We start from the raw sequence: 9,663 nt of genomic DNA, 5'->3' as shown, positions 1-9,663 counted from the left end.
CTCCTTAAAGCGTGGTGTTTCCTACCGCAGTTAAGCATTTCTCTTTCGTGTGAATGGAAACATTTATCTGTGTTCCTTGTTTGCTTTGGGCCAAATCCTGAAGACCCTTACTCTCTGATGAGGCAGGGCAAAATTTGGACATATAAGGACCACCGGATTTGGTCCCTTGTGAAATCCATTGTAGTTTGGTTGAATGTTGCTTTTCTTACTCTAAAAATATCTTGCACTGGGAATACAGCTGTGTAATTTTTCATACCACAGAGTATCCTTTTAGGTCCTTGGGCAGAATTTGGGTGGTGAGGTTGGGAGAGTTTGCCAATATTAAGGATTTCATCTTTCAAAAATAGCACTTATATCTATAACTCTTGTAATAGAGTCACCTTTCTACAATATACCAGGATTGTAAATCTCCATGGAAAGGTATGGTGAGTAATTGATCTAATGAATTTTTAATCCTTTGGTACTGCATACATAAACACTAATGCATTTTACATCCACATCTTTCATCAAGAGATATTGGATCTGATATCAAAGAGTTGATATGAACAAAAATATTTGATCCTATTCTACTTGAACTGATTACATTTCAGATTTTGATAGTGTTATAGTGAAACTGTAAATTTATCTGAGGTAAGCCAGCATAAAAGCATTGACCCAATATCTCCTAGTAACAGTCATTCTATTCCTTCAAAGAAATTTGGGACAGATGTGTGTGCTTTTTTATTTCAATGAATGCAGGGAGAAAATGTATTTAATTTCTTAGGAAATAAATTTGCCTGTTCATCTCAGTATGTGGGACTGTCAAAGTTTATTAATTTGGCAGTATTTTAACATGACCATTCTGTTTTTGTTTAGGCCGAGTTATTAAATTGATATATTTTTATGAAAAGCAGAACTTGATGGAAAATGGTTTTTCATCTTTTGACATTTAGTTGCTGGTTAGGAGGTTTTAAGTCACACTATATCTTAAATCAGAAGGGCAGAAAGATAAAAGTAAGTGCTTGCAAAGACTGTCGGAAAGCAGCAAAATGATTGAGAGGCACATGCAACTTTGGTGTAATGTTTGTGAAATGGTTTGTTAAACTGTTGGTACTTTTTGTGCTGATGTTTAATTTGCTCATTCATTTGTTGCATCCATTTACACTTGGCAGCATGTAAATGAGCAGATGAACCTTTCTGTTTAAATACTTATTGGTCTGATTCTCATTACACTAAGACTGCTTTAAACCACATAATATACACCTATGTTAAGCCTTCTTCACGTTGTCTTCAATGAAAAACAGGTGCCAATGAGAATCAGGCCTATGTACTACAGTCCTTGCCTAGAAAAGTCTTCCACGACTTCAAAGAGTTTCATTTGCATAGGACTCCAGCATGGGTCCCATTGTTTGCAACTGAATTGCACTTTGCCGCTGAATTGCTCTTAACTATAGCCATGTTTATATACTGCTTGTTTTTAAGGTGATCCTGAGCGCTTGTAACTCCCATTGATGGTAAGTCCTTTGTACACTGCTTGCCTGACTTTCACATATAGTATTTTGGTCTAATCTATCACCTCACTTGTACCTATTAAGTCATACAATTTACATCAAAATAGTTATTTCAATTATTTTCAAGCTGAAAATATCATCCCCAAAATGTTTGCTTTAGAGTTGTCATACACAAGTAAGTGGCAAATGCTGTGATCAGGGAAGAAGCTATTAAACAAAAGCTTTTCAGACCCCCGAATTTAGGAGGGGATGGAATTTTTTTTCTAGCCTTCTCAGTTCCCACATGAACACTTGGTTTAATTTTGTACCAAACCAAATTAGGAATTTCCGTGGGCTAGAAAAGAGAAATTGAGAGAAAGGGAGACTTTCTTTCTGGAAAGAAGGATACTATACACAGGGGACTCAGCCCGTCTGTGAGCAAACACAACTTCCACTGACTTTGTGGAGTTCTGCCCACATGCACCAGGGCTGAATTTGTCAGTGTCAAAAAGGAAAAAAACATCCAATCTACACGTAAAACAATGGATCAAGATTTGCATTTGTTTCACTGCTTTTAGCAGACATTTGTCTTCTTTAAATAAGGGCAGGTCCACTTGATGGTCTAGTTTCTCCTCTCATCTGCTGTGATTTTACACCTATGTGAGGCCATTGACTTTAGTGGAGTTATTTTTCATTTACACTGGTGTAAGACAGAGGAGAATCAGATCTCATTTCCTTTCAGACCCTGTTGTTTAATGCAATGGTTCTCAACCGGGGTATACGTACCCTTGGGGGTACTCAGAGGTCTTCTGGAGGCTACATCAACGTATCTAGATATTTGCCTAGTTGTACAACAGGATACATAAAATGCACTAGGGAAGTCAGTACAAACTAAAATTTCATACTGACAATGACTTGTTTATACTGCTCTGTATACTATACACTGAAATGTAAGTACAATATTTACATTCCAATTGATCTATTTTATAATTTCATGGTAAAAATGAGAAAGTACGCATTTTTTCAGTAATAGTGTGGCTGTGACACTTTTGTATTTTTATTTCTGATTTTGTAAGCAAATAGTTTTTAAGTGAGGTGAAACTTGGGGGTACGCAAGACAAATCAGATTCCTGAAAAGATTATAGTAGTCTGGAAAGGTTGAGAGCCACTGATCTAATAGTTTGAAATTTGTGAATTCATACTTTGAGTTATTCTAAAATGCCTATTTTAGATGCAAAGATTGACTAGTAAACAGTAATAGTAAATAGAGCTGATCAAAAAATGAATGGGACATTCTGATATTTTGACTTTTGTTTTCATCCCAAACCAGAACGTTAAACTGAAATATTGAAACTTTATATGGAATGAAATCTTCCAAAAATGTTGATTCAGAAATGTTTCATTTCAACATTCATGACTGAAATGAAATGTTTCAACATCATGAGGCACTGTGGTGGCCAAGACCCAGAGAGAGAGAGAGAGAGAGAGATCATAGTGAATCCTGGGATAAGAATGTCCATACTGGGTCAGACCAATGGTCCAATTAGCCCAGTATCCTGTCTTCCAACAGTGGCCTATGCCAGATGCTTCAAAGGGAATGAACAGAACAGGGCAATTACTAAGTGGATCCATTTCCTGTCATCTAGTCCCAGCATCTGGCAATCAGAGACTTAGCAACACTCAGAGCATGGGATTGCATCCCTGAACATCTTGGCTAATAGCCATTGATACCTATTCTCCATGAACTTATCTATTTTTTTAAAATCCAGCTATAGTTTTGGCTTTCACAACATCCCCTGGCAATTGAGTTCCACAGATTGACTGTGCGTTGTATGAAGAAGTACTTCTTTTTGTTCCTCCTGCCTATTAATTTAATTGGGTGACCCCTGATTCTTGTGTTATGTAAAGGGGTAAACAACACTTCTCTATTCACTTTCTCCACACCATTCATGATTTTATAGACCTCTATCATATCCTTAGTCATCTCTTTTCCAAGATGAATAATCCTGGTCTTTTTAATCTCTTCTCATATGGAAGCTGTTCTTTAATCAATTTGGTTGCCTTTCTCTGAAACCTTTTGCATTTCTAATCTATATTTTTGAGATGGGGTGACCAGAACTGTATGCTATATTCAAGATGTGGGGGCACCATGGATTTATCTAGTGGCATTATGGTATTTACTATCTTATTATCTATCCCTTTCCTAAAGATTCCTAACATTGTGTTAGCTTTTTTGACCACTAGTGTATATTGAGTGAATGTTTTCAGAGAACTATCCACAATGACGCCAAGATCTATGGTAACAGCTAATTTAGTCCCCATCATTTTGTAAGTATAGTTGGGATTATGTTTTCCAATATGAATTACTTCGTATTTATCAACACTGAATTTCATCTGACATTGTGTGAGATCCCTTTGTAATTCTTCACAGTCTGCTTTGGACTTAACTATCTTAAGTAATTTTGTATCATTTGCAAACTCAGCCACCTCACTGTATACCCCTTTTTTCAAGATCATTTATGAATATGTAGAACAGCACTGGTGCCAGTACAGATCCCTGTGGGACACCACTATTTACCTCTCTCCATTCTGAAAACAGACAATTTATTCCTACCCTTTGTTTCCTGTCTTTTAATCAGTTATTAATCCATGAGAGGACTTTCCCTCTTATCCCATAGCTGCTCAGTTTGCTTAAGAGCCTTTGGTGAGGGACCTTGTCAAAGGCTTTCTGAAAGTCCAAGTACACTATATCCATTGGATTATCCTTGTCCATGTGTTTGTTGATCCCTCAAAGAATTCTAATAGATTGGTGAGGTATGATTTCCTTTTACAAAAAGCAATGTTAACTCTTCCCCAACAAATCATGTTCATCTATGTATCTGATAATTCTATTCTTTACTATAGTTTCAACCAATTTGCCTGGTACTGAAATTAGGTTTACCAGCCTGTAATTGCCAGGATTGTCTCTGGAGCCTTTTTAAAAAATTGATGTTACAGTAGTAGGGCCCTACCAAATTCACAGCCATGAAAAACACCTCACAGACCGTGAAATCTGGTCTCCCCCCATGATATCTGGTCTTTTGTGTGCTTTTACCCTATACTATACAGATTTCATAGGGGAGACCAGTGTTTCTCAAGTTGGGCATCCTGACCCAAAAGGAAGTTGCGGGGGTGGGGGGTTGCAAGGTTATTCTAGTGGGGGTTGCAGTATTGCCACCCTTACTTCTGCACTGCCTTCAGAGCTGGGTGGCCGGAGAGTGGCAGCTGTTGGCCAGGTGCCCAGGTCTGAAGGCGGCCTCCTTCCAGCAGCAACACAGAAGTAAGGGTGGCAATACCATGTCATACCACCCTAACTTCTGCGCTGCTGCTGATGGCGGCTCTGCCTTCAGAGCTGGGCTCCCGGCCAGCAGCTGCCACTCTCCAGCTGCCCCGCTCTGAAGGCAGCGCCACCACCAGCAGCAGTGCAGAAGGATAGCAGTACTGCAACCCCCCCTACAATAATCTTCCAATCTCCCACACCACACACACAACTCCTTTTTGGGTCAGGACCCCTACAATTACAACACTGTGACATTTCCAATTTAAATAGCTGAAATCATGACATTTACTATTTTTAAAGTCCTATGACTGTGAAATTGACCAAAATGGATCATGAATTTGGTAAGGCCCTACACATTAGCTATCCTCCAATCATCTGCTACAGAAGCTGCTTTAAGTGCTAAGTTACACACCACAGTTAGTCGTTTTGCAATTTCACATTTGAGTTCCTTTAGGATTCTTGGGTGAATACCATCTGGTTCTTGTGACTTATTACTGTTTAATTCCAAATCCTCCTCTACTAACACCTAAAAAGAATGGCTCAGGTGTGGGACCCTCCCTCACATCCTCTGCAGTGAAGACCGATGCGAAGAATTCATTTAGTTTCTCTGCAATGGCCTTCTCTTCCTTGAGTGCTCCTTTAGCATCTTGATCATCCAGTGGCCCCTCTGATTGTTTGGCAGGCTTCCTGCTTCTGATAATGTAGTCAGGGCCCAGAGGGGAGAATAGGGGCATGAGGGACAATGTATTACAATTCTCAAAAGACACTATGACTGCTCAGGCAGACGTGGAAATTAATGTCAACCTGGCCTGAAATGAAATTTTATTGCAAGATAGCAGGAAGAGCCTGGGAGGTGGGAAACAGGGGCTCTCATTCCAGCTCTGCCAATGATTCATTGTTGCTTGATGTAAGCTATGTGGGGCCAGATTCTGGCTTTACCCTGGAAGAACATAGGGGTTATTGTGTGTGTGGGTGGTGGTGGGGGAGTAGAGCTGGGAATGTGGGAACCGAGGATATGCCTCTGAACAGCAACACATACCGGTATCTTGAAAAGTTTGTATTCGTTGTGCACTAACAGATGCTCTGGAGGTTTTTCGCCTTCCTCTGTAGCATGGGGCAGGGATCACTAGCAGGGGGGTTCTCTGCCAATTGAAGTCACTAAGCCACAGGATTTGGGGACTTCAACAGCAGAGTCAAGGGAAGGGGTAGGGACGGCTTTGAGGCCTGCAGCATGCAGGGGGTCAGACCAGGTGATCATAATGGTCCCTTCTGACCTTAAAGTCTATGAGTCTATGAGTCTATGAGATGCTCATGGGCAAAGCTCAGACCACGGGCTAGCTCCAAACAGGTAGGCTGTGGCTTACCAAAAGGCACACTGTCCATCCTTGCTCGAGGACTGTGGCACCTGGTACAGCCACATGCTGCTGGCTTCCTGTACTGGGCTGAGCTTCCCCTAGCACAAATGTAGCCCTTAACTGCTTGCTGTGCTTCCATTTCCTATATCTACAAATGGGAAGGAATCATGCTCCCCCAACTTTATGTAATGCTTTGAGATCTTCAGACAAAAGACCCTATGTAAGTGCAAATTATTATTATAATCAATTTACTTATCCTTCTGCTCCTCCCTGGCTCCATGAGGTCCTTGGCTGCTCTCACAATCAACAACCTTCTCTATCAGTCAAGGGCATATTTTTCCCATTGATGGGAAATCAATATAATCAATTTCCCAAAATATTTTTCTATTAAATGAGTTTTTCCAGTCAGTGATAGGACCTGCATTATTATGTAACAAAAGCAAAACCCCAAACAAAAACAAACAAACAAAAACCCACATTCAAAGCAGATGAATTTGTCTTCAGTTCATTAAAATGTTTTAAAAATAAAATCTTTGTTCCTGTATGTCCATCTCATGGCTCCACATCGCTATTTCACCTGGGTGCATGAATCTTTCTAGACAAGTAAAGGCAAGCATAGAACAACAAGTCCACAGAGCACTTAATTGAAAATTTGAACACTTGCCTATACCACATGCAATAATGGACATTAACTGCTGTTTTGAGCAGGAAAGCAGTGAAACCATTTAACGTCAATCGACATTAACGGGGCTTAGTGGTATGGGATTAGTGCAACGTGGCTAGCTGTACAGAAAACTATTTGCGCCATACTGGGTGATATCAAGTTTACATGACTGTAGTAGCCAATATATAAAACACAGCTGATAAAAATCAATGGTTCAATAAGTAATCACCATTTTCATTTCATCGTTAATCTCTGCTGCTTCTGCAAGAAAGGCAAAATACGTTACAGAAGGCTATCATTTGCTGGCCAGATTTCCCAAAGAGCTTCATTCCTATTCAGGCACCAAAATAAGTGGCCTGCTTTTTAGAAATGCTCAGCACATGCGGGGTTGAATTGTTTTGAAACATCTGGTCAGAAGTGTCACATTAGCAATCAGTGGCAGCTGGGCACTTTTGAAAAACTGGCCCCAACGGTGGGTTCTTTTCTGAGCACTTGAGAATCTTCCCCCCACGCCATGTCTATAGCTGACACTTCTGAATCAGCCAAAGCAAAATTTACAACAGCATCTTTGTAAACTAGAGATGCCACCAAAGGAGTGGAGCTTAATTTAAAAAATTGACTTCCCGGGCCACATCTGGCAAACTGAAAGGGAGTGAAACAATAACAGGTGACCAGTGAAAACAGAGCATTTTATTTTTCTGTTCCCTGTCTGGGATGCTGGTTTTTTGCCCCCACATCCCCTTTTCAGCACCTGTCCCCATTATAGAATTTACTGTTCCACCTGAAGTATGATCCTACTAACAGTAGGAGGTATTTTTCAGTATTGCACAACATAATCCCACTCCCGCCTTGAGATAATGACTATTACATCATTGATGCTTCCATCTTCCTCTAGTTGGGTGACCAGATAGCTAGTATGAAAAATCGGGACTTTTTTTTCAGAGAGGGGAGGATATAGTTGTGAATACAAGACAAAGCCCTAATATCGAGACGGTCCTGATAATATTGCGAGATCTAGTACCTTATTGGCCTGGCATACCAAAGTAGAGCATGAATTCAGGTTTCCAGAATAATAGCACACTAGCTACCAGCTAAGCCACCAAATGCTTTTACATTCATTCCTTTTTTCCATGAGAATGACATAACAGTAGTCAGGGACAATCGATTCTGTTAATGAGATGACTTATTTCAATCGTAAATAAAGTTAAAATGTCATTAAAGACATCTGCAAATGTGATTTAATAAAAGGTGCCAAACAGCACTGAGACAGTTGAGGTTGCAAGTTAAGCACTCAAAAGCCAAGCAATGGCAATGCTAAAGTTGCACATTCAACCTTAACTCTGACCCTTGTGCATGACCAGATACTATTTTCAAAGCAGAATATAATATACACAGTAAAGGTAAATAAGATGCAATGTAGCCTTGTAGCTCTGCTTGCCTTGTAGCTCTGCTTGCCCTACAAAATGCAAAGGCTCATACAGAGCCCTGCTTCTATCTTAGATATGTATATGGACAACTAACATTGTAGTATCTGAGTGCCTTATAATCTTTCATATATTAAAGTAGGGAAATGGTTTGTCCCCATTGTACAGATAAGGGACTGAGAAACTAAGTGACTTGCCAAGGATTGCATAAGATGTTTGTAGCAGATCAGGAATTAAATCTAGGGTACTCACAGTCCAGGCACAAGCTCTAACCATTGGACTATCCTTCCTTTCTTCATTCACTGACCACCTTACAGTGCATGCAGGAAGTGAGGCAAAGGCTCCAGAGTCACCCTTGCCTCATTCATAGTGCCCACTTTCACTAAATTTGTCATTGAGTCCAGGTAGCATTACATGTGTGGCATTCTTTAGCTATGCTTTTTATCATGTTAGCATTACTGTAGTTAAAAATGTACTGTGAACACAGGGTATTAAAAGGCTGACAGCTTGGTCAAATCAAAACCAGTTTTCATACTAACACCCACAGGCCTCACATTTCTTTACCACATTATAACTTTCTTCCCCCGGCCATTGCCTTTAAAGGGTTATTCATAAACATTTTTTATGATATAGAAAGCACTGTTGTTTTTTTCTCTGTCCCTATGTGCCCAAATGACTGAATAAATTTTTGCCTAAGTTTTATAAACAAATTCACTCTCACACAGAGATCAGGCCTAGAAAATGGAACACAATTTATTTTGTGCCTCAATTGTATTAAAGATGTTGGCATCATTCTAGGGATTTCCTAACTTGGCTTCCCTCTGCTGGTTTTGGAGCAGAAGGGCACAAAGTGCAATGCTCAGAGAAACATAAACGGTGAAGCACTTTGTAAGTCTCACTGTAACAATGCTTGTTGGTTTCTTTTCCCCCATAAAACTTCTTAGTGATGGAGCAATGGTTTTAAAGATAAATGGGACAATTAGGTGGTTCAGGCAAGTCATTATGGGTTTCAGAGCCTCATAGTCACTGGTTTTACTGTGGTCCACATTAGCTATAACCATATGTTTTCACCCTCTGACAGCTCTTCATTGGTCTATAACTAAGGAAGGAAAGATTGCTCAGTGATCAGGGAGCTAGCCGAGGACTCTGGGTTCAGTTCCCTGCTCTGTCAGATTTCTTGTGTGACCTTGGGAGAGTCACACAGGGCTAGATTTTTAAAGGTATTTAGCCACCTAAAGGTGCAGATAGGCACCTTAGTGGGATTTTCAAAAGTGCCTACGTGCCTAACTCCCACTGATTTACCATCACTCTTGGCAAAAATTGTTGCCATTTAAATTCTGCCCTAATGTACATACCAGGCAAATCCAGTAGGATTGCATGGGTTGATGTAAGTCAGGACAGACCCAAAGTTGTAATGGACCTGGAGCTGTTT

Source organism: Trachemys scripta, chromosome 7, assembly GCF_013100865.1.
Source record: "Trachemys scripta elegans isolate TJP31775 chromosome 7, CAS_Tse_1.0, whole genome shotgun sequence".
NCBI lineage: Eukaryota > Metazoa > Chordata > Testudines > Emydidae > Trachemys > Trachemys scripta.
Note: the sequence above shows the minus strand (reverse complement) of the source record.